Source organism: Dendrobates tinctorius, unplaced genomic scaffold, assembly GCF_039654945.1.
Source record: "Dendrobates tinctorius isolate UK_male_01 unplaced genomic scaffold, ASM3965494v1 ptg000005l, whole genome shotgun sequence".
Classification (NCBI taxonomy): domain Eukaryota; kingdom Metazoa; phylum Chordata; class Amphibia; order Anura; family Dendrobatidae; genus Dendrobates; species Dendrobates tinctorius.
This window is the reverse complement of record NW_027361673.1, coordinates 2355858-2382684: the sequence shown is the minus strand read 5'-3', so window position 1 is coordinate 2382684 and position 26827 is coordinate 2355858. Positions and strand designations below refer to the sequence as shown.

The window sequence follows — 26827 nt, the reverse complement described above, 5'->3', positions numbered from 1 at the left end:
CACCAACAATTACACCATCAAAGAGTAGAAATGTGTTTTAGACGGAGAGCTTACTTGGCAGCTAGGAATAGACATTAGCATAAAGTTTTGGGACCTCATGGAGAGATTACGTCTGGAGGCTGTCATCTACTATCTGTACTGACAATGGTACATATCATTAATCACAGAGGGTGCGTGTAGAGGGGGGGACGCTTGAGATCTGTATTAATGGTGTGCTGTATAGCAACAAGTTCTGCCGGATTGTTATGAAGCAGGTGAGACAGACATTTTCTGCACTTTCATGGTCTAGTTAATGTTTCATTTCATATACCATGAATATTGTATAACAAAATAAAGGTTAAAAAACATCTATTCTAATTCACATAGTTTCTGCATGACATTTTGCTTGGTGACATTTTTCTGCGATTGTTATATATGTGATATTGTATGCATAGTTGTTTTTTTGTATAACTAATTAATGGTAAAGAACTGCAAAATAGTATACAAAGACATGCAGGTGCTTCTCACAAAATTAGAATATCATCAAAAAGATAATTTATTTCTGTTCTTCAATATAAAGAAGTTAAATTCATATATTGTATAAAGTCATTACAAACAGAGAGATCTATTTCAAGTGTTAATCTTTTTTTTAATGTTGATGATTATGGCTTACAGCCAATGAAAACCCAAAAGTCATTATCTCAGTAAATTAGAATACTTTATAGCACCAGCATGAAAAATGATTTTAAAATCCGAAATGTTGGCCTAATGAAATGTATGTTCAATAAATGCACTCAGTATACATGGTCGAGGCTCCTTTTGCATCACTTAGGCTACTTTCACACTTGCGTTTTTTTGCTATGCTTTTTTTGCGGGTTTAGGTGCATTTTTAAAAAAAACCTGCATGCGTTTTTTTTTCGCATAAGTGCGCATTACAATGCGCACCCATAGACTTTAATGGGTGTTTTGCTGTAAAAAAAAAACGCATTGCGTGTGCATGCGTTTTTTCGGGGCAAGTCGGACGCACAAAAAAATGCAACAGGATGCATTTTGTGCGCCCGAGCGCACACTACAAAAATGCGCATACAAACGCATCCATGTTAAAATATAGGGAAAAAACGCATGCGTTTTTTGCGCTAAAACACAGCGCAAAAAAACGCAAGTGTGAAACCAGCCTTACTGCATCAATGCGGCATGGCATGGAGGCGATCAGTCTGTAGCACTGCTGAGGTGTTATGGAAGTCCAGGTTGCTTTGATAGCAGCCTTCAGCTCGTCTGCATTGCTGGGTCTGGTGTCTCTCATCTTCCTCTTGACAATACGCCATAGATTCTCTATGGGGTTAAAGTCACATGAGATTGTGGGCCAGTAAAGCACAGTGATACTGTTGTTCTTAAGCCAGGTATTGGTACTTTTGGCAGTGACAACAGGTGCCAAGTCCTGCTGGAGAATAACATTTCCATCTCCAAAAAGCTTGTCGGCAGAGGGAAGCATGAAGTGCTCTAAAATTTCCTGGTAGACTGCTGCGCTGACTTTGGTCTTGATAAAACACAGTGGACCTACACCAGCAGATGACATGGCTCCCCCAAACCATCACTGATTGTGGAAACGTCACACTAGACCTCAAGCAGCTTGGATTGTGCCCTCTCCACTCTTCCTCCAGACTCTGGGACCTTGATTTCCAAATGAAATGCAAAATTTACTTTCATCTGAAAACAACACCTTGGCCAATGAGCAACAATCCTGTTCTCTTTCTCCTTGGCCCAGGTAAGACGCTTCTGGCGTTGTCTATTGGTCATGAGTGGCTTGACGCAAGGAATTTTAACACTTGTAGCCCATGTCCTGTATATGTCTGTGTGTGTGGTCACTCTTGAAGCAATGACTCCAGCAGCAGTCCACTCCTTGTGAATCTCCCCCAAATTTTTGAATGGCCTTTTCTTAACAATCCTTTCAATGCTGCTGTTATCCCAGTTACTTTTGCACCTTTTTCTACCACACTTCTTCCTTCCACTCAACTTTCCTTTAATATGCTTGGATACAGCAGTCTGTGAACAGCCAGCTTCTTTAGCAATGACCTTTTGTGGCTAAAGGCCCCATCTCACATAGCGAGATCGCTAAAGCGTCACCGATTTTGTGACGCAACAGCGATCTCGCCTGCGATCACGCTACATGTGACACATAGCGGCGACCCCCCCCCCCGCTGGATATTGCTGATCGTGCTCAAATGTCCTTGGCCATTTTTTCATCGTCGGCGTCCCGCTGGCCAACATGCATCGCTGTGTTTGACGCCGACGAGCGACCCCGTTGGCGACGCAGAACTCAGGGACGCAGGCTGGAATCGTCCAGAATAGCTGCTGTGTGACAAGGTACCAACGACCGCCGAGGTCGCTATATGGATCGCCGGATCGTTGCTGTGTCGTTGAAGAGATCTGCCTGTTTGGCAGCTTACTAGCGATCATTTAGCGACGCACCAATGATCCTTACCAGGTTGTATTGTTGTCGGGATCGCTGGTGTGTCGCTATGTGAAACGGGACCCATACCATCCTTGTGAAATGTGTCAATGACTGCCTTCTGTACATCTGTCAAGTCAGCAGTCTTCCCCTTGATTTTGGAGCCTTCTGAAACATACTAAGGGACCTTTTTAAACACTTAGGAAGCCTTTGCAGGTGTTTTTTGTTACTTATTCTAATAGACCTGCACTTCGACTCAAACACCAGCAAGGGTGGAGGTGGGGTACTGCTGTGATCAGTAAAAGTAAAGATGAGCTAGTTGAACCTTTTCAGGTTCAAGATAGGTTTGGCAGTTGATTTTGAGTCTATTAAACCAATTTTTAGAAGAACTTTCTTCAAGCACTGGTACAGGAAAAAGTCTGCTTCTTTGAAGAAAACCAAGATTCTTACACAGGATAAGAATCGCAGCATCAAAGTCTCCACTGCTTAGCAGTCAGTAAAGTCCTTTAAGATGAAAGAATGATTAACAAGCCCTTTTTCTCACCTTACCTAAACTCTATTGAGAACTTGTCTGTCTTTTTAAAATGAGAGATTTGCTGTGAGTGAGAACAGTCAAATTTCTAAATAGTGTCTGGGAGGCTGTGGTTAGTGCTGCACAAAATGTTGATTGTAAACAGATTAAGGAATTGATAGACTTCATCAATGGAATCGATGGATCACTGTTATTGAGAAGAAGGGTGACTATATTATAAATTTATTTCATTTCTGAAATGTATCTGCACATTTTGAGTTGTTTGGTTATTATTACTTTAACAGATGAAATAAACAATTGAGATTAAAATTTTTTTTATTTTAGTTGCATAATAATTTTAAACACTAATGGCTCATTCAGACCTCCAATGTAGTCGTATGAATGCTATCCATGGTTTCACAGGTAGCTCTTGTACCTGTGACAGTCCATGGGGCCATCACATGTTCGTGTTTTTTCGCTGACCCATGTCCAAATTTGATCTGAGGATTGGATCAAAATCGGCAATGCAAGTAGAAAATGGATGTTATGCCCTACTTTCACAGACTGTCAGAAACGAAATGATGGAGAAACTTTTTTTCTCCACGTTCAAGAAAAACTGATGACTTTCGGACACACCAAAACTCTATCAAACTCTGATCAAAGTAATCAGTCCGTTTATCCCGTACGTGAGAAAAATGGTCTTCTGATTGACACCTAATAGTTGCCCAATAATCATGCACACACAGATATTCTCATTCGAAGTACAAAACCTCACTTTTTCTTTGTTTCAGGGTTCATTAACCTTTTGAATTGACCAACATTACTGTAGTTGTTCAAGAATAAAAATAATCATCAAAAATACAAATTGCCTAATACTCCTGCACATAGTTTACCTTTAAGCCTATTATTGTATCAAAGTCTGGGTTTACCAGTGATTCCTCTGGTTCTCTGACAGGCTAGTCCGACCCTTCTTAGATCGCAATAACCTATCTTCAGACATTTTTGTGTAACCTAACATTATAATAATTTTTTGCATAAAGGATCACAATACAAGTGATATTGGTTTCATGGATTGTATATATTAATATATATAGTCATGAAGCACAATTGTGTAGTATATGCCGAAGCGGCAAGTAATGAGCTGTAATTGCATTCTGCCTAAGCCCATGACCTCTGTGGCCAATGGCTGGCCTCAATGGTGTTGCGTGAGCATGTGATCCGCTGTCGGGCAATAAATGGGGACCAGAGCACCCACAGATACTATAAAGTTTTTTAATTGATTATTATTTGATCACATACCCTGCATTTGGAAGAGGATATTATATACTGGACAACTCCAGTACTTTTATTTTGGGCTCCATTTACCCCTCCCCCTCTTCTCATTCTTTATTGGTCGTTTTATGACCTCCTTAGTGTTTACCATCTTATTCTTTTGAGGGGAGGAAAAACGTACGCCCAATTAGAAGCAAAAAGTCGTAGAGGATGCGAACATATTGTTTTCTTTAAATAACCAGATGTTCCGTCGTGTCCTGAAGGCACTAAGGCCCGAGAATAAAAGGTTTGAGACTATTGTTTTAAGTTAACGGTGAATTTTGAAAATCTGTCTGTACCCTTTGGACATAAAATTCTAATATAGCAACATCAGCACCGAAATATTTTCTTGCTACACATCCATATCCGTGTTTCATTGATTTTAAAAGTGTTAACCTTATCACAATGAGTGATACCTACCATGTTGCTAAATTTGTAAAGCAAACATTACCATTTTAAATAAGCTACTAAGAACAAAACAAGAACTTTCCTTTAATTTTATGACCATTTGTGTTTATAGCAATAGCCAGAAGTGCATTCAGCAGTGACAATTACTGTCATGTATTGTTCTCAGTAAGTCTTCATATACATATAGGCCTTTAGTTTCGAAGTCTTTGTCAAGTTAATAACCAGTATGGCGCTGTAAGGCCTCAGTAGTGTGTGGTGGTGTTCTACTTTGTGTGATTTTCTGTTGTAAACTGTGAATTTTCATTTTGTCAATAAGAGTAATTGGTGCCAAATTATTACTTGGACCCAAACTTTATTATTTGAAGGTCCATATATCCTTAAAACCAATCCGCTAATTATGCCATTGTTTTACTAGATGGCCACACTATATAATACATAATAGACCATATACTTTTCTGAGTCACGCGTGGGTGGGTGCCACTCATCTGGATGTCTCCTATCCTTTCATTGCACTAAATAAAGTTCATCCATACCAATTCTGTATACAAAGCATATACGATTTTTGACATTACACCAGACTCCCTTTTTGATACATTGACTTTTATACACTCTGGGTGTGCGCCCCTACATCATTGTACAGCTCTGGCAAAAATTAAGAGACCACTGCAAAATTTTCAGTTTGTCTGATTTTTCTTTTTATAGGTATATTTTTGAGTAAAATGTAAATTGCTCTTTTATTCTATAAACTACTGACATGTCTCCGAATTTCCAAGCACTAAATTTTGTATTTATTTTCAGAATATGAGAAATGGTCAAAATAACAAAAAAATGCAGTGCTTGCAGACCTCAAATAATGCTAAGAAACCAAGTTCATAATCATTTAGAAACAACAATACTAATGTTTTAACTCAGGAAGAGTTCAGAAATCAATATTTTGTGGAATAACCATTTTTTATTTTTTAATCACTGCTTTCATTCGTCTTGGCATGCTTTCCACCAGTCTTTCACACTGCTTTTGGGTGACCTTATGCCACTCCTGGTACAAAAAAGTAAGCAGTTCTTCTTTGTTTGATGGCTTGTGACTATCCATCTTCCTCTTGATTACATTCCAGAGGTTTTCAATGGGGTTCAGGTCTGGAGATTGGGCTGACCATGACAGGGATTTTATGGGTGCCAGCACTGTACCTCTGTGTAGGTAACTGCCTCCAGCATACTGCAGACTCGCCCATATTGCATGCTGTGTCTGCTGAACAGACGTCATGGCGCTGCTTCTTCCTGCCAAAGAGAAGCAGGAAAGGATCCCAGGTGGTGCCGTAGTAACAGCTCAGGCTGCTGCCTGCACCTGAGTTGGAGGTGTCAACACCGTGAAGTGAGGAGGTGGCAAGAAGCTGCTGACAAGATCTGGCTGGATTCTTGTCTTGTATCTGCAGTCTTGCTATCTGAGGCACAGTAGATTTATGGCGGCTTCTTGAACCTTTAAACAGATCGGTGCCTCTGGCAGTGCAAGTCGCCTGACCATCACCCATCACCTGATCTGTAAAAGGCTGAAAAAAAAGGCTTCAGCTGGTATAAATCTCATGCTACCTCAGAAAGAGGGACAGATATGAGCATTAGTACACTGCACTGATAGACTAGATCCCGCCTGCAGGACACTACAGATGTGGATATATGCCTCTACTGCTCTTCATATAGATATTAATGTGTATGTGTACAGCTCTGGCAAAAATTAAGAGACTACTGCAAAATTTTCAGTTTGTCTGATTTTTTTTCTCTATAGATATATTTTTAAGTAAAATGTAAATTGCTCTTTTATTCTAGTAACTACTGACAACATGTCTCCGAATTTCCAAGCACTAAATATTGTATTTATTTTCAGAAAATGAGAAATGGTCAAAATAAAAAAATGCAGTGCTTGTAGACCACAAATAATGCTAAGAAAACAAGTTCATAATCATTTAGAAACAATAATGCTAATGTTTTAACTCAGGAAGAGTTCAGAAATCAATATTTTGTGGAATAACGATGATTTTTAATCACAGCTTTCATTCCTCTTGGCATGCTTTCCACCAGTCTTTCACACTGCTTTTGGATTACCTTATGCCACTCCTGGTAGAAAAATGTAAAATTTCTTCTTTGATGGCATTTGTCTATCCATCTTCCTCTTGATTACATTCCAGAGGTTTTCAATGGAGTTCAGGTCTGGAGATTGAGCTGGCCATGACAGGGATTTGATGTGGTGGTCCTTCATCCACACATTGATTGACCTAGCTGTGTGGCATGGCGCATTATCCTGATAGAAATATCAGTCCCCAGAGTTGGGGAACATTGTCTGAGCAGAAGGAATCAACTGTTTTTCCAGGATAACCTTGTATGCAGCTTGATTCATATGTCCTTCGCAAAGATTAACCTGCCCAATTCCAGCCTTGCTGAAGCTTCCCCAAATCCATCACTGATCCTCCACCAAATTTCACAGTGGGTACAAGACACTCTGGCGTGTATGCCTCTCCAGGTCTCCGTCTAACCATTAGATGACCAGGTGTTGGGCAAAGCTGAAAATTAGACTCATCAGAGAAGATTACCTTACTCCAGTCCTCTATGGTCCAATCCATGTGGTCTTTGGCAAACTTCAGCCTGGCTCTCCTTTGCTTCTCATTGATGAAAAGTTTTTTTCTAGCTTTACATGACTTGAGCCCTGACTCTAGGAGCCTGTTACGTCAGCCTGTCACGGCTGTTGCCGGGCCCTTCATCCCAGCTGCCATTTCCCAATCCTTTTGTAGGTCACTTGATGTCATCCTACGGTTGCTGAGTGACATCCCGATCAGTGGAGAGTCGTTTTCGCCCTCTACTGGTCTGTAGCTTTGTTGTCACTAGTGTCTGCTGCTTGACCTCGTTGTAATGGACTGCCTTCTTTGAAATTTTAAGGATGGAGACAACATGACACTCACTGTATCCCACTGCCAGTAAAGCCAGAATTGAGCACTTCTTTCACTCAAAACTTTTGTTTTCAACTCCTTTGGCATGGTTAAAAGTTATTTTTTCATTCCTATTACTTTTGGGATATTACTAGCACTTGTTTTGCCATCCAGCTTGTCCTATTGCAAGAGGATTGTGAAAACCACAGCAGGGTTTTTTTATATTTTCCTTCGTTAAATAAGATTTGGTTCAGGTGATCACCTAATCAGAAACACATTAGGTAGAATGAGGTGTACTCTGGTTGGAATTCAACTGACACTGGAATGGAATAGCTGTCAGACATGTAGAGAAGCAAGCTGATTTTTATAAAACTGTGCAGTGCTCTCTTAATTTTTTCCAGAGCTGTATATTCCTTTGTTACCTTCCTAATTTATTCAATAAAATATATATATATATATTTTTATTATCCATGTTCATTCTGGACTTTTCATGATCGGTTCCTTTCTTTTTTCTTTGCATAAGAGTGGCCCATCGATATTTTCAGGTTTGGCCAAAATTACTCCAATGTGTATGGGGCCTTCTGATGGGTCTAACTAGTCCCTGGACAACACCTATTCCGGCACTGCTTTGGGAGATTAGTGGTGGTGTTTAAGTTGCGTTTACAGATACTTGCTGGAACGCAATGTCCCATTGTAATAAATAACAGTGGTGCACAATTTCTGCCTATCATTCGCACCTCCGGGCATGTTTATGTAAACATGATGTCACCGGCACTGCTCGCCTCTAAGGATAGGCGAACTGGCGGACGTTTGGGTTCTTTTCCCTGATCTGAACACTTTAGAAAATTTGGTTCGGGTCCCAGAACAGCACCCGAACTTCCATCAGAACCCGAACCTCATAAAAAATAGTGGATATCCGAACTGCAAAGAAAAAACATTTCCCTCCCTCTCCTCCTCACTGTCTCCCTCTCCTTGGCTCTCTCTCCCTATGGCTCTTACTTTCTCCTCCAGACTTCAGCAGGAAGTCCCTGTTTGGCGTTCCGGCCGGAACAGTGACTGTCCAGTATCACTGCTGAAAATTTCTTTTCGAGTTTGCCCATCTCTACTCAACTCCCAATATATAACCGAGTGGCGCCGGAATAAGCCTTTAAACTGCTGACTCATCATTAAAGTAAAGCAATCTTCTGGATTTAAACACAAAAATCATATAATTTCACAAATATATTAAGTAATAATCAAAAACAGATTTAAAAAGTGAGAACTATCAGCTATTAGCTAGTTTAACGCAGCGCATTTTAATATATTTTTGGTGGACTTTTTTGTCTCCAGCATTATACTGAAGTCTATTTTAAAATGTTGTAATGTATAAATCTAGAACACTTTTGGGAATCCATAAATATATATATTTAGTGTACAGTATAAATTGTACGAGATAAAAGGTGCACACAATAAAATCTGCATCCCCTGGCATATTAATTCTGCAACACTTTGCTGGGCTAGAATGTAAAATAAACCATCCCCATGCTTCTTGTTTTCTGTTCAAAACTTTAGCAATTTGAACAGGAATTAGAAAAGATATAAATGATATATAATAGCCGAGAAAATTGGATGAGTATGTTACCATCAGATGATGCTGGCAAAGCTCTGCGAGGTGCTTGTGCGTTGACCATCTTCAGCGCTGACATCCACTGCAAAATAAAAGGCTAAATTAGCATTTTCATTTAGAAATATCACAGGCTTTGGAGGAATTAAGATGGATCTAGCATCACAAAGGAGACCAAGGAGAGTATTTCTACAAGCTGTCTTTTTTAGAAATATTTGTTTAAATAAGGCTAATTTAGTTAATCCTTTGCAGTTTTGCAGTAATTGCACTTCTATCAGGTTATTTGTTCCAGGTTTAAAATACTGCAGAATTTTCCTATCCAAAAATACAAAGGAAAAAAAAATCTGTTTCGCTGGCACTGAAGAGACAAATATTTTTGTCTGACAGCTTCACTTTGCATATACTGTTAAGTATCGCTATGTATCTTAATCACCCGCTTGCATTCAGACAATTTGGTTTCTGTTATGTTCCTCTAAATCCCTTTTAGTGGCGGAGGCTTGGCCCACCTGTCTCCTCTAAAACACCTGCAACATATGTTTGCCTAACCCTAATGTGCATTTGCTTTTGGGGCCTATGAATTTCCCCTTGAGCTTTTTGCTTATAAACAGCTGAGTAATTTTGTTTTCTAATGGCGCTTTCTTTTCCCTTGGCAATGAGGCAATAACATATTCTGTAAACCAAGTGTCATTTTTCACTGGGCTACATTTTTTATGTATTTTTTGGGGGTTTTTTTTGTTTTGGTTTACAATGTTTGGATCATATCTCTAAACGACTTTGTCTTAATTAATACTGTAAGTAAAAGCAGATCATTTTTGACTACTTTTGCATTTCCGCAATGTCAATTTGGCTGAAGACTGAAATAAAATATGTTTCTTTCTGCACATCAGCAAGGTTTTTTTTTTTTTTTTTTAAATGGCACTGCAGTGTATGTGTATTTAACAAAGCGTAAAATCACAATTTCCGAAAGGCACGACTTTTTCATTTTTGGATAGGCACCTTTTGTATTGAACTGGTAAAATGTATATTTTACCTAATTCATAAACTAAACTGTATAGTAAAACACTATAAGGGTCTGTGCACACGGTGCGGATTCTACTGCGGATCCGCAGCGGATTTGGCCCTGCGGATCCGCAGCAGAACTGCAGGTGATGTACAGTACCATTATAGCCTATGTAAAAAAAAAAAACCGCTGTGCACATGCTGCGGATTTTTCCGAGCGGATTTTGTGCGGGAAAAAAAAAAGCAGCATGTCACTTCTTTTGTGCGGTTTTGCTGCAGTTTTCCACCTGCTCCATTCTACAAATCCGCAGGTGGAAAACCGCACAAAAAATGCACTAAATCTGCAGGAAAAATGCAGGTCATTTGACCTGTGGATTTAGTAAAATCCACCTGGAAAAATCCGCAGGAGGATCCGCACCGTGTGCACATAGCCTTAAAGCATATGCTACCATTTTATGTTGCTTTATAACCCCCGAGTTGTGTAAAGTTGTAGTTTGGCAACCAATACAAATCTGTTAGAGATACTCTAAATTTGAGGAAGCCTTAAAATGAAGATATTTAATTTATATTTAGTGACTTGCTCTTATTTGGTAGGTTAGTGTGTTAGATTTTTTTATAGATTGATTAGTATCATAGATTTTATGCCTTGAGACATAAAAAACCCCATAATATATAAAAAGCTGCAGAATTAACAGTGGATAGTCGACTAAAGGCCCCGTTACACATAACGATGTCCCAGCGATCCCACCAAAGATCCGACATGGATGGGATCGCTGGGACATCGTTAGGCTGATCGCTGGTGAGCTGTCATTTCGTTAATTGGTAAAAATAAACCAGAAACCTTTCTATTTTTTAAAACATAATTACTTTGCAGCATTTTTCCACACCTGCCTAAAACATTTGCAAAGTACTGTATACATGTGTGTTTCTGTATACCGTGTATATATATATATATATATATATATATATATATATATATATATATATATATATATATATATACAGTTAAGTCCATATATATTTGGACAGAGACATTTTTCTAATTTTGGTTCTAGACATTACCACAATGAATTTTAAACAAAACAATTCAGATGCAGTTGAAGTTCAGACTTTCAGCTTTCATTTGAGGGTATCCACATTAAAATTGGATGAAGGGTTTAGGAGTTTCAGCTCCTTAAGGGCATGTCACACTAAGAGATATCGCTAGCAATATCGCTATAACTAGTGACGTTATAGCGATATTGCTAGCGATATCTCTGTGTCTGATACTTACCAGCGACCGGCTCCCCCGCTGGTTATCGCTGATCGCGCGAGAACGTTCAGGACTGTTTCTCGTCGTCAGCTTCCTGTGGCGCTTCCTGCTGTGAGGACGAGCGACGCGTGGAGCCGGGCGGGAGGACGCAGGATCGCCTGGTGTGACAGGTAAGTAGCGATCCCCGTCCCCAGCGATGTCGCTAGTGAGATCTGCCTATGTGGCAGCTCACTAGCGACCACTTAGCGATGTACCAGCGATCCTGACCGCGTCATATCGCTGGTCGGGATCGCTGGTACATCGCTAAGTGTGACAGTACCTTTAACATGTGCCACCCTGTTTTTAAAGGGACCAAAAGTAATTGGACAATTGACTCCAAGGCTATTTCATGGACAGGAGTGGGCAATCCCTTCGTTATGTCAGTCTCAATTAAGCAGATAAAAGGCCTGGAGTTGACTTGAGGTGTGGTGCTTGCATTTGAAAGGTTTTGCTGTGAAGAAAGCTCTCCATGCAGGTGAAACAAGCCATCCTTAAGCTGCAAAAACAGAAAAAACCCATCCAAGAAATTGCTACAACATTAGGAGTGGCAAAATCTACAGTTTGGTACATCCTGAGAAAGAAAGAAAGCACTGGTGAACTCATCAATGCAAAAAGATCTGGGCGCCCACGGAAGACAACAGTGGTGGATGATCGCAGAATAATCTCCATGGTGAAGAGAAACCCCTTCACAACAGCCAACCAAGTGAACAACACTCTCCAGGAGGTAGGCGTATCAATATCCAAATCTACCATAAAGAGAAGACTACATGAAAGTAAATACAGAGGGTTCACTGCACGGTGCAAGCCACTCATAAGCATCAAGAATCAAAAGGCTAGACTGGACTTTGCTAAAAAAAAATCTAAAAAAGCCATCACAGTTCTGGAAGAACATTCTTTGGACAGATGAAACCAAGATCAACCTCTACCAGAATGATGGAAAGAGAAAAGTATGGCGAAGGCATGGTACAGCTCATGATCCAAAGCATACCACATCATCTGTAAAACACGGCGGAGGCAGTGTGATGGCTTGGGCATGCATGGCTGCCAGTGGCACTGGGTCACTAGTGTTGATTGATGATGTGACACAGGATAGAAGCATCCGAATGAATTCTGAGGTATTCAGAGCCATACTGTGTGCTCAGATCCAGCCAAATGCAGCCAAACTGATTGGTCGTCGTTTCATACTGCAGATGGACAATGACCCAAAACATAAAGCCAAAGCAACCCATGAGTTTATTAAAGCAAAGAAGTGGAATATTCTTGAATGGCCAAGTCAGTCACCTGATCTCAACCCAATTGAGCATGCATTTCACTTGTTAAAGACTAAACTTCAGACAGAAAGGCCCACAAACAAACAGCAACTGAAAACCACCACAGTGAAGGCCTGGCAGAGCATCAAAAAGAAGAAAACACAGCGTCTGGTGATGTCCATGAGTTCAAGACTTCAGGCAGTCATTGCCAACAAAGGGTTTTCAACCAAGTACTAGAAATGAACATTTTATTTACAATTATTTAATCTGTCCAATTACTTTTGGTCCCTTTAAAAACAGGGTGGCACATGTTAAGGAGCTGAAACTCCTAAACCCTTCATCCAATTTTAATGTGGATACCCTCAAATGAAAGCTGGAAGTCTGAACTTCAACTGCATCTGAATTGTTTTATTTAAAATTCACTGTGGTAATGTCTAGAACCGAAATTAGAAAAATGTCTCTGTCCAAATATATATGGACCTAACTGTATATACAGTTGTGCTTCAAAGTTTACATTCCCCCTGCATACTTTTTGCTTTCTTGGCCTTTTTTGAGAGAATATGAATGATAACACCAAAAGCATTTCTCAACTCATGGTTCGTGGTTGGGTGAAGACATTTATTGTCTAACTGCTGTGTTTTTTCTTTTTAAATCATAATTACAACCCAAAACATCCAAATGACCCTGATCAAAAGTTCACATACCCGGGTGATTTTGGCCTGATAACATGCACAGAAGTTGACAAAAATGGGTTTGAATGGCTACTAAAGGTAACATCCTCACCTGTGACCTGTTTGCTTGTAATCAGTGTGTGTGCATAAAAGCTGAGTGAGTTTCTGGGATCCAAATAGACTATTGCATCTTTCATCCAGCCACTGACGTTTCTGGATTGTGAATCATGGGGAAAGTAAAAGAATTGTCAGCGGATCTGCGGGAAAAGGTAGATGAGCTGTATAAAACAGGAAAGGGATACAAAAAGAATTGATAATGTCAGTCAGCAGCATTCAGACTGTGATTAAGAATTGCAAAATCAGGGGCTCTGTAAAAACAAAACCACGGTCAGGTAGACAAACAAAAAATTTTGTCCACAACTGCCAGGAAAATTTTTCAGGATCAAAGAAAAACCTGCAAATAGCATCAGCTGAAGTACTGGACTCTCTGAAAACTAGCGGTGTGGCTGTTTCAAGATGCACAATAAGGAGGCACTTGAAGAAAAATGGGCTGCATGGTCGAGTCGCCAGAAGGAAGCCATTACTGCGCAAATGCCACAAAGTATCTCGCCTACAATACACAAAACAGCACAGAGACAAGCCTCAAAACTTCTGGAACAAGGTAATTTGGAGTGATGAGACCAAAATTGAACTTTTTCGCCACAACTTTAAATGTTACATTTAGAGAGAGGTCAAGAAGGCTTATGATGAAAGGAACACCATTCCTACTGTAAAGCACGGAGGTGGAACGCTGATGTTTTGGGGATGTGTGCACTGCAAAGGCACAGGAAATTGGTCAAAGTTGAAGGAAAAATGAATGCAGCATGTTTTCAGCAAATACTGGAGGCAAATTATCAATCATCAGCCCGAAAGCTGCATATGGGGCGTACTTGGACGTTCCAATGTGACAACGATCCAAAACACAAGGCCAAGTTGAACAAAGTGAAGGTTCTAGAGTGGCCATCTCAGTCTCCTGACTTCTATAACATTGAGCAACTCTGGGGAGATCTCAAGCGCGCAGTTCTTGCTAGACAGCCCTGGAATTTACAGGAACTGGAGGCTTTTTGCCAAGAAGAGTGGGCAGCTTTACCATCTGAGAAAATAAAGAACCTCATCAACAACTACCACATAAGACTTCAAGATGTCATAGATGTTAAAGGGGGCAATACACGGTATTAAGAAATGGGATAATATGTGAGCTTTTGATCAGGGTCATTTGGATGTTTTGGGTTGTCATTATGATTTAAAAAGAGAAAACACAGTATTTTAACAATAAATGGCTTCACCCAACCACTAACCATGAGTGGAGAAAAAGTTTTGGTGTTATCATTCATATTCTCTGAAAAAAGACCAAGAAAGCAAAAATCCTGCCGGGGTATGTAAACTTTTGAGCATAACTGTATCTACATAAAGGCATGCCAATATGTTGATAGAATCTTGACTATGACCCTAGTATATGCTATGGTAGGTAGAAGCTTGTCAGTCTTCAATTTAGCCTCACAGCAACAGCAGCCATCACATGTCACATATCACTATTAATTATATTTGTTTTTGCTGTATTTATGGTGTAAATTGAAAATATATTAACTGGAGGTGCTATATTTCATCAGCCATGTGTCACATTTAATGGAGCGGCCTTGACTTTTTCAAAGTACTGTGCTGATATGGCTGACATTTCTTTGGGTACTTGGAAAAAATTTATTTGTTCTAGTTATTTATGCTCTTGCTTTAAAGTAAGAAAAAAATGTGCTGTATTGTAGACAGGTGATAAATATTTGCAAAAACAATGCCATTTTCACAATCGCTTAGACAGAGTAGTTAATGTAATTGCACTCAAAGATATTGCTCAGCATTTAGTGTCAATAAATAAATGGCAAGAAAGTTTTATAGCCAGTAAATGTAACTTTTACCTGTATTGTTACTATATTATTGAAAACTGGCTCCTACCAGGCTGCTAATCAAACCACTTCAAATTCCACCAAGGACTACATCTGCAAAAGAGTTTGTATGTTCCCCCCGTGTTTGCGTGGGTTTCTTCCGGGTACTCCGGTTTCCTCCCACTTTCCAAAGACGTACTGATAGGGAATTTAGATTGTGAGCCCCATCGGGGACAGTGATGATAATGTGTGCAAAATGTAAAACGCTGCGGAATATGTTAGCGCTATATAAAAATAAAGATTATTATTATTATTGCTGCTGCAAACACTGGACTATTTTTATCGAAATGAGCTCCCTCGGCAGGAAACCTCGCACAACCAATATTTTCTAATTTTGGTCAGGCTTTGCCGTAATGGCAGCCAGAAAAATACCTTGTAGGCAGTAACATAGCTACCAGGGGTAGGGGAAGTAGCGGGGTGGTGGCCCCAAGCTCTGAGGGTCCCACCTGGAGCCACTGCCACTGATGACTGTATTGGCATGCACAGATCTGAGGTAGAGCAGGCAGACATGATCTCCCTGCACTGCGGCTGCCTGTTCTGTAGACCTTGGGGCAAAGAGACATATGCCCCCCCAGAACGCTGGGTGCCAGCACTGTACCTTTGTGTTGGTAACTGCCTCCAGCATACTGCAGACTGGCCCATATTACATGCTGTGTCTGCTGAATAGACGTCATGGCGCTGCTTCTTCCTGCCAAAGAGAAGCAGGACAGGCTACAAGGTGGTGCCGTAGTAACAGCTCAGGCTGCTGCCTGCATCTGAGTTGGAGGTGTCTACAATGTGAAGTGAGGAGGTGGCAAGAAGCTGCTGACTAGATCTGGCTGGATTCTTGTCTTGTATCTGCAGTCTTGCAATCTGAGGCACAGTAGATTTATGGCAGCTTCTTAAACCTTTAAACATATCGGTGCCTCTGGCAGTGCAAGTCGTCTGACCATCACCTGATCTGTAAAAGGCTGAAAAAAAAAGGCTTCAGCTGGTATAAATCTCATGCTACCTCAGAAAGAGGGAAAGATATGAGCATTAGTACACTGCACTGATAGACATGATTCCGCCTGCAGGACACCACAGATGTGGATATATGCCTCTACTGCTCTTCATATAGATATTCATGTGTGTGTGTACAGCTCTGGCAAAAATTAATAGACCACTGCAAAATTTTCAGTTTGTCTGATTTTTCTCTTTATAGGTATATTTTTGAGTAAAATGTAAATTGCTCTTTTATTCTATAAACTACTGACAACGTGTCTCCGAATTTCCAAGCACTAAATTTTGTATTTATTTTCAGAAAATGAGAAATGGTCAAAATAAAAAAATGCAGTGCTTGAAGACCTCAAATAGTACTAAGAAATCAAGTTCATAATCATTTAGAAACAATAATGCTAATGTTTTAACTCAGGAAGAGTTCAGAAATCAATATTTTGTGGAATAACGATGATTTTTAATCACAGCTTTCATGCCTCTTGGCATGCTTTCCACCAGTCTTTCACACTGCTTTTGGATGACCTTATGCCACTCCTGGTACAAAAATTTAAAATGTCTTCTTTGATGGCTTGTGACTATCCTACTTCCTCTTGATTACATTCCAGAGGTTTTCAATGGCGTTCAGGTCTGGAGATTGGGCTGGCCATGACACGGATTTGATGTGGTGGTCCTTCATCCACACATTGATTGACCTAGCTGTGTGGCATGGCGCATTATCCTGCTGGAAAACACAGTCCTCAGAGTTGGGGAACATTGCCTGAGCAGAAGGAATCAACTGTTTTTCCAGAATAACCTTGTATGCGACTTGATTCATACATCCTTCGCAAAGATTAACCTGCCCAATTACAGCCTAGTTCTGCCCATCCCCAGATCATCACCGATCCTCCACCAAATTTCACAGTGGGTGCACGACACTGTGGCTTGTATGCCTCTCCGGGTCTCCATCTAAACATTAGATGACCAGGTGTTGGGCAAAGCTGAAAATTAGACTCATCAGAGAAGATTACCTTACTCCCGTCCTCTATGGTCCAATCCTTATGGTCTTTGGCAAACTTCAGCCTGGCTCTCCTTTGCTTTTCATTGATGAAAGGCTTTTTTCTAGCTTTACATGACTTGAGCCCTGCCTCTAGGAGCCTGTTACAAACTGTTTTTGCCGTGCACTTCACCCCAGCTGCCTTTTGCCATTCCTTTTGTAGGTCACTTGATGTCATCATGCGATTGCTGAGTGACATTCAAATAAGATGATTGTCATCCCTGTCAGTGGAGAATCGTTTTCGCCCTCTGCCGGTCTGTAGCTTTGTTGACCCCAATGTCTGCTGCTTGACCTTGTTGTAATGGACTGCCTTCTTTGAAATTTTAAGGATGGAGGCAACGTGACGCTCACTGTATCCCTCTGCTAGTAAAGCCAGAATTGAGCCCTTCTTTTCCTCACTCAAGACTTTTGTTTTCAACTCCTTTTGCATGGCAAAAAGTTATTTTTTCATTCCTATTACTTTTGGGATATTACTAGCACTTGTTTTGCCATCCAGCTTGTCCTATTGCAAGAGGATTGTGAAAACCACAGCAGGGTTTTCTTTTATACTCTTCTTTGTTAAATAAGATTTGGTTCAGGTGATCACCTAAGGCCTCTTTCACACTTCAGTTTTTTACAATCAGTCACAATCCGCCAGGTTTTGAAAAAAATGGATCCTCAATTTTCTTTTGAGGATCCGTTTTTTTTCTCCATTGACTTTCATTAATGGCGGATTGTGACGGATTGCCGTCCGTTGCATCCGTTTTTTTTGAGGATCCGCCAAAAGTTGCTGTCCGTCACCATCCTCAAAGATTTCAAAACGGAGCTTGCAACGTTTTTTTTTCTGGCGGATCCTCCAGACACTAATTTAACCCGAAATTCTTTCTGGGTGCCGGACAAAAACAAAAAAATTCTCTCTCTCTCTCTCTCTCTCTCTGCTGCGATTTCTTTAAAAATTCTTCATTTTGAGGATCCGTCAAGAAAAACGGATGGGTGGCATCCGTTGTCATCAGTTCTAAAACGGATCCAGCATCCGTCCTTTTGGCGGATTTTGACTGATGCAAAAAACTGAAGTGTGAAAAAGAGGCCTAATCAGAAGCACATTAAGTAGAAGGATGTGTACTCTGGTTGGCATTCAACTGACACTGCAATGGAATGGCTGCCGGACATGTAGAGAAGCTGATTTTTATAAAACCGTGCAGTGGTCTCTTAATTTTTGCCAAAGCTGTATATATACTGTTCAAAAAAATAAAGAGGACACTAAAATTTCACATCCTAGATATCACTGAATGAAATATTCCTGTTGCAAATCTTTATTCATTACGTAGTGCAATGTGTTTAGAGCAATAAATCATTAAAATTAAAATTATCTATGTAAATCAAAATTAATATACCTTGGAGGTCTGGAGTTGGAATGATACTCAAAATCCAAGTGGAAAATCAAATTACAGGCTGTTTCAACTTCAGTAGAATGCCTCAAGACAAGGAAATGATGCTCAGTAGTGTGGGTGTGACCTCCACGTTCCTGTATGAACTACCTCTAATGCCTGGGCTTACTCCTGATGAGATGGTGGATGTTCTCCTAATGGATCAGCTACCAGACCTGGATTAAAGCATTAGTCAACTCCTGAACAATCTGTGGTGCTAAGTGGATGGAGCGAGACATGATCTCCCAGATGTGTTCGATTGGCTTCAGGTCTGGGGAACGTGCAGGCCATTCCATAGCATCAATGACTTCATCATGCACGAACTGCCGACACACTTCAGCCACATGTGGCCTAGCATTGTCATGCATCAAAAGGAACCCAGGGTCCAGTGCACCTGCATATGGTCTCACATTGGTCTGAGGATTGCTGTAAAAGAGAAATAGCGCAATAGTGCATTATCCGGCAGATAACAATTGCAAGTAATACACTCACCAAATGGAGTTTTGTAACAGGAAATGGAGAATTGACTGCTGCAGAACCACAGATCCACGAGGGACCTACATAGAAGAATCAGAATAGGAAAAATGTGGTCAGATAATCCTCGCTGCGAAGCACTAAAAACTCAGATTATTAAACTACCTGGTTTTTCCTGAGGAAGGAGTTCTGTGAGACTCTGAAACACGTAGAATAAAGACCACTGTATTAATAATCTGAGTTTTTAGTGATTCGCAGCACGGATTGTATGACCACATTTTTCTTATCCTGATTGGTCTGAGGATCTCATGCTGGTACCTAATGGCAGTCAGTATAAATAAAAAAAGAGAAATTAATCCAGCTCACCGCACTGCCTTGCTGGTAGGATCCAGATCCTGCGCACGGATTTGACTAGGCAGTCAATCAATAATAGGAAAGAAAAAAGAAGTTCCAGCGTCAGGAATGGAAAATTAAAAATCCATTTTATTGTGCCATTGCATATTAAAATTCCAGCAGGTACAGCATATCTGTCGGATGACTACAGAACAACGCGTTTCGACGCCTCAGGTCTTAATCATGTTCTGACATTAAATGCAACCAACTTCCTTTTGTTGGATTCTCCCACCTGAAAAAATCAGAAGCACATGTGTGGACTGCTCCAAAGCAGCTCCTGCTATGATAATTGTGGGAGTACCAAACAAAGTAGGAAAAAAAAAAAAAAAAAACAGTCAGTGTAGACCAGTGGTCCCCAACCTTTTTTGCACCAGGGACCGGTTTCAAGCAAGACCATTCTTCCATGGCCCGGTAGGGCGGGGATGGAGGTGTGGCAGGGGCGGGGCTTTGGTCATAAGGGGGCGGGGCTATGGACGCGGTTGTAGTGTAGCAGTGCATACTTATAATTAAATAACATTTATAATATGACTCAACTCACCATAGGTTTTGAATGAGTGCTCCATCACCCCATTATTGCCTGCTCCATCACCCCATCACTCCCTTCTCCCCATCACTGCCATCGCTCCATCATTGCCTTCACCCCATCACTGCCATCTCTCCATCATTGCCTTCACCCCATCACTGCCATCTCTCCATCATTGCCTTCACCCCATCACTGCCATCTCTCCATCATTGCCTTCACCCCATCACTGCCATCTCTCCATCATTGCCTTCACCCCATCACTGCCATCTCTCCATCATTGCCTTCACCCCATCACTCCCTTCTCTCCATCATTGCCTTCACCCCATCACTCCCTTCTCTCCATCATTGCCTTCACCCCATCACTCCCTTCTCTCCATCATTGCCTTCACCCTATCACTGACGTCTCTCCATCACTCCCATCAATGCCTTCTCTCCATCACCCCATCATGGCCTTCTCCCATTACCCCCTCATGGCCTTCTCCCATCACCCCAGGCATCATGGTCTTCTCCCATTACCCCCTCATGGCCTTCTCCCATTACCCCCATCATGGCCTTCTCCCATTACCCCCATCATGGCCTTCTTCTCATGTCCCCATCTCCTCCAGGGCCAGGCTCCACCTACACAAACACAGACACACACACACACATACATGTACACACACACAGACAGACATACATACACACACCACCTCTCACCTGTCGCAGCATCGCCCGCGCTTCCTCGCTCTGACACAGCAGCGGCGCGCTCCTCTCTGTGTCAGTCAGAGACAGGAAGCGCGGGCGGCGGGCAGGAAGCTGGACGGGTCCTTGCAGCTCCGCTCCTGCTATTCCCTCTTGCAGGCAGCGGAGCTGCTTGATCGCTCCCTGCCCGCCGCTACACGCCGCTAAGAATTGCTGCGCGCCGCCCCAGCCCCCGCTACGCCACTGGCCGCCCCTGGCTCCCCTTGTGTCCGCGGACCGGCAAGGGCACTGCAGCGGACCGGTGCTGGGCCGCGGACCGGCGGTTGGGGACCCCTGGTGTAGACAACACAACATAAACGGCATACGTATTTTAAAAGGGAGATATATATACTCCTGATGTAAGGTAACAAAGATGAATATAAAGAATAATTCCAATGACATATTCCAAAATACATATCACATATTCAAATCCTATACATAATATTCTATAATTATACCACAATGGGGAAAGAGAAAAAAAATAAAATAAATATATATATATATATATATTTAAAAACAAACAAAAAAAAACACCTATTCCCCTTTTTCCTCCTTTCTCTTCTTTTCTTCCTCTTTCCCTCTTTTCTTATCTCTTTTCCTCTACCAAGAATGGATCCCAAATTAAGAGGGCCCCAATCAAAAATAAAAAGCAATCAATATATATAATATTACCACCCCTAAATGGAAGAATGGAACGAACATATTCAATAATGCAATATAAGATCTTGTCGACTATTCATTCCATCCGGATATCTTGTGCCCAGGGTGAAGATCCAGAAGGATTCCCTATTCAAGAGTTTCCTTCTGTGGTCTCCACCCCGAATCGGTCTGTGCACCTGTTCTATTCCCATGAAATGAAAGCCGCTAACATCCCCTTTGTGAACTGTGGCAAAATGCTTTGATACTGCAGAAACCGCAACAGCATTGTGATTAGACACATCTGAGAGGTGCCTCCTGATTCTAACCTTCAAGGGTCCCGTGGTGCAACCAGTGTATTGGATGTTACAAATATTGCATGTTATTAAATATACAATATAAGAAGAATTACAATTTATTAAGTTTTTAATGGTAAATGTTTTTTTATTTACTATAGAAAAAAATGTTTTTCCTTTTTGTACAAAATTACAGGTTTTACATCTAGCTGCACCACATTTGTAAAAACCCTTTAATGTGATCCAGGAGGATCCCTCCGTCTGGCCACTGTCACTTGTAAAAAGACTAGGGGAAAGAATAGTGCTAAGTGTAGGTGCCCGTTTAGCAACATACCTAATACTATTCTGAATCACCTGTTTTAAAATAGGGTCCTCATTAAGAATTGGTAAGTATTTTTTCACAATACTAGTAACAGTATTAAACTGATTACATAATTGGTTGAAAAGACAATATTGTTATTAGATTTATTTTTCATATAAGATGATTTATGTTTAAACAGTAAGTCTTCCCTGTTGATTTCGCTTACAATTGATTTAGCTCTATTGAGAATCCAAGGACGATACCCCCTCTTGGAAAGCCTGCTGCAAACCTGACTTTCTTCCCTATTATAATCACTGGATTGGGAACAGTTTCGTTTTGTTCGAATCAGTTCCCCCACCGGAATATTATTCTTGGTCTGTGCCGCATGGCAGGAATCTGCCGTTAAAATGGAATTAGTGGCAGTAGGTTTGCGGTAAGGAGTGACTATGACCACATCCGAATCACTAATAGATAGGGTGACATCCAGAAAATTCATTGTAGTCAAATGATGATAAGAGGTAAATTTTAAGTTAAATTCATTAGTATTCAAATATGAAACAAACCCCTGTATACTATCCTCTGGACCACACCAAATCAGCAGATCATCCAGATATCTGCCATACCATAGCAGACATTTGGAAAATGGGTTCTCATCCGAATATATGAAATCCTCCTCCCACCTCGCCATAACAATATTTGCAAGGGAGGGGGAGAAGCGAGCTCCCATACTAACTCCTCTGCACTGCAAATAAAAAATTTTATCAAAAGAAAAATAATTGTGCTTTAGGAGAAAATCAATACATGAGACTATAAAATCTTTTAAACAGGTGTCATAGTCACTAAATCTGTCTAGATGTTGAGATAGACAGCGTAATGCAACGTTATGCGGTATAGATGGATATAAAGAAATTACGTCGCATGAGAGCCAAGAGTAATAGGATTTCCAACAAAAATTGTCCAGAGCTTTAACAACCTCTTTGGTATCCCTGATATAACCTGGTATATCAAGAATCAAAGGTTGAAGAAAATGATCTATCCAGCCTCCCAAATTCTCCCCCAATGAGCCAATGCCTGAAACTATTGGTCTCAGTGGGGGAGGGAATACATTTTTATGAACTTTTGGGAGACAATGGTAAATCGGAACCACAGGGTTTTTATTAAATAAAAAATCCTTAGTTTTCTCATTAATAGCACCCACACAGACCCCCTCCTCTAGACATTTCAACAATAAATTATTATAATGTCTAGTGGGGTCCTGATCTAACTCTATGTAGGTGTCTACATCTTGTAGGTCCTGAAGTATCAATTTTTTATATAGACCTGAGTTCAATAGTACAATGGCCCCCCCCTTGTCAGCCTCCCTGATTATAAGATCAGGGTTAAGTTTTAACTCTTTCAGGGCTAATCTTTCCCTGTGTGTTAAATTATCTTTAGGTGGGACCATTGTATCATTCAACTCTATGAGTTCGGTGACAGCAAGTTCCTGGAACTTATCCAGTATTGGGGGTCGTGATTGTACCGGGTAATATTCCCGATTAGAAAGTACAGGTTGAGTAAACATAGTAGGTTTAATTGAGGCAGTATCACAATTAGCAGAAAGGAGTCTGAGATCCATTATGGCCTTCTGTTCACAAAAGGAAAAAAAAGTGTTATTACAATTAGGAGTGACTATATCAGCATTAGCATTGACATCAAGATCCTGTGGGGAGATCCCATTGTTATTATCAAAAAAATGACGTTTTAATGTAATGTTACGTGCAAATTTATTCAAGTCCAAAATAGTCTGAAAAATGTTGAAATTTATATTGGGGGCAAATCCCAAACCCCTACTCAGCAAGGAAATCTGCTCTTCAGATAGCACGTAGCTGGACAAATTCCACACAGGAAGAGTTAATGTCTCTGATGTTGGTGATATACAGGAAAAGCATTGTTTCTGATGTTTCCTACCCGCTCTTCTGGTACGTTTTTTGGCTTTTTTTGGAACACTTGTGCTGGATTCTTGTTTTTATATTGTTTAGATCTTGTAGTGATGCCTGATATATTTAATGAGGAGTTGGAAAGATCAGTTGCTCCATCAGTTTGTAATGAACTCAGTGTTGTATTTAGTAGTCGGAAATTTTTGTAATATTCAATACACTGGTTGCACCACGGGACCCTTGAAGGTTAGAATCAGGAGGCATCTCTCAGATGTGTCTAATCACAATGCTGTTGCGGTTTCTGCAGTATCAAAGCATTTTGCCACAGTTCACAAAGGGGATGTTAGCGGCTTTCATTTCATGGGAATAGAACAGGTGCACAGACCGATTCGGGGTGGAGACCACAGAAGGAAACTCTTGAATAGGGAATCCTTCTGGATCTTCACCCTGGGCACAAGATATCCGGATGGAATGAATAGTCGACAAGATCTTATATTGCATTATTGAATATGTTCGTTCCATTCTTCCATTTAGGGGTGGTAATATTATATATATTGATTGCTTTTTATTTTTGATTGGGGCCCTCTTAATTTGGGATCCATTCTTGGTAGAGGAAAAGAGATAAGAAAAGAGGGAAAGAGGAAGAAAAGAAGAGAAAGGAGGAAAAAAGGGGAATAGGTGTTTTTTTTTTATATATATATATATATATATATTTATTTTTTTTTTTTTCTCTTTCCCCATTGTGGTATAATTATAGAATATTATGTATAGGATTTGAATATGTGATATGTATTTTGGAATATGTCATTGGAATTATTCTTTATATTCATCTTTGTTACCTTACATCAGGAGTATATATATCTCCCTTTTAAAATATGTATGCCGTTTATGTTGTGTTGTCTACACCAGGGGTCCCCAACCACCGGTCCGCGGCCCAGCACCGGGCCGCTGCAGTGCCCTTGCCGGTCCGCGGACACAAGGGGAGCCAGGGGCGGCCAGTGGCGTAGCGGGGGCTGGGGCGGCGCGCAGCAATTCTTAGCGGCGTGTAGCGGCGGACAGGGAGCGATCAAACAGCTCCGCTGCCTGCAAGAGGGAATAGCAGGAGCGGAGCTGCAAGGACCCGTCCAGCTTCCTGCCCGCCGCCCGCGCTTCCTGTCTCTGACTGACACAGAGAGGAGCGCGCCGCTGCTGTGTCAGAGCGAGGAAGCGCGGGCGATGCTGCGACAGGTGAGAGGTGGTGTGTGTATGTATGTCTGTCTGTGTGTACATGTATGTGTGTGTGTGTGTCTGTGTTTGTGTAGGTGGAGCCTGGCCCTGGAGGAGATGGGGACATGAGGAGAAGGCCATGATGGGGGTAATGGGAGAAGGCCATGATGGGGGTAATGGGAGAAGGCCATGAGGGGGTAATGGGAGAAGACCATGATGCCTGGGGTGATGGGAGAAGGCCATCATGGGGGTAATGGGAGAAGGCCATGAGGGGGTAATGGGAGAAGGCCATGATGGGGGTGATGGAGAGAAGGCATTGATGGGAGTGATGGGGTGAAGGCAATGATGGAGAGAAGGGAGTGATGGGGTGAAGGCAATGATGGAGAGAAGGGAGTGATGGGGTGAAGGCAATGATGGAGAGAAGGGAGTGATGGGGTGAAGGCAATGATGGAGAGATGGCAGTGATGGGGTGAAGGCAATGATGGAGAGATGGCAGTGATGGGGTGAAGGCAATGATGGAGAGATGGCAGTGATGGGGTGAAGGCAATGATGGAGAGATGGCAGTGATGGGGTGAAGGCAATGATGGAGAGATGGCAGTGATGGGGTGAAGGCAATGATGGAGAGATGGCAGTGATGGGGAGAAGGGAGTGATGGGGTGATGGAGCAGGCAATAATGGGGTGATGGAGCACTCATTCAAAACCTATGGTGAGTTGAGTCACATTATAAATGTTATTTAATTATAAGTATGCACTGCTACACTACAACCGCGTCCATAGCCCCGCCCCCTTATGACCAAAGCCCCGCCCCTGCCACACCTCCATCCCCGCCCTACCGGGCCATGGAAGAATGGTCTTGCTTGAAACCGGTCCCTGGTGCAAAAAAGGTTGGGGACCACTGGTCTACACTGACTGTTTTTTTTTTTTTTCCCTACTTTGTTTGGTACTCCCACAATTATCATAGCAGGAGCTGCTTTGGAGCAGTCCACACATGTGCTTCTGATTTTTTCAGGTGGGAGAATCCAACAAAAGGAAGTTGGTTGCATTTAATGTCAGAACATGATTAAGACCTGAGGCGTCGAAACGCGTTGTTCTGTAGTCATCCGACAGATATGCTGTACCTGCTGGAATTTTAATATGCAATGGTACAATAAAATGGATTTTTAATTTTCCATTCCTGACGCTGGAACTTCTTTTTTCTTTCCTAATGGCAGTCAGGGTACCTCTGGATAGCTTGCACATGGAGGGCTTTGCTGACCTCCAAATAAATGCCTCCTCACACCTTTACTGATCCACTGCCAAACCAATCATGCTGGAGGATGTTGCAGGCAGCAGAACGTTCTCCACAGCATCTCCAGACTCTGTCATGTCTATCACATGTGTTCACTTGTGGACTTTGGGCCCTCATGGAGTTTGAGCAGACACATGGATGTTAGTGGCCTGCTTGAGGTAATTTTGCAGGGCACTGGCACTGTTCCTCCTGTTCCTCCTTGCACAAAGGAGGAGGTAGCGGTCCTGCTGCTGGGTTATTGCCCTCCTACGTCTCCCTTTATGTCTTCTAGTGTACTGGCCTGTCTCCTGGTATTT

At 41.4% G+C, this 26827-nt stretch overlaps 1 protein-coding gene across 1 annotated transcript in view; it reads left to right on the top strand.

Moving 5' to 3' along the window:
* Nucleotides 1-26827, top strand: part of TBC1D5 (TBC1 domain family member 5) — a 741163-nt gene that overhangs the window by 551587 nt on the left and 162749 nt on the right. The gene's annotated exons all lie outside the window — the stretch shown is intronic.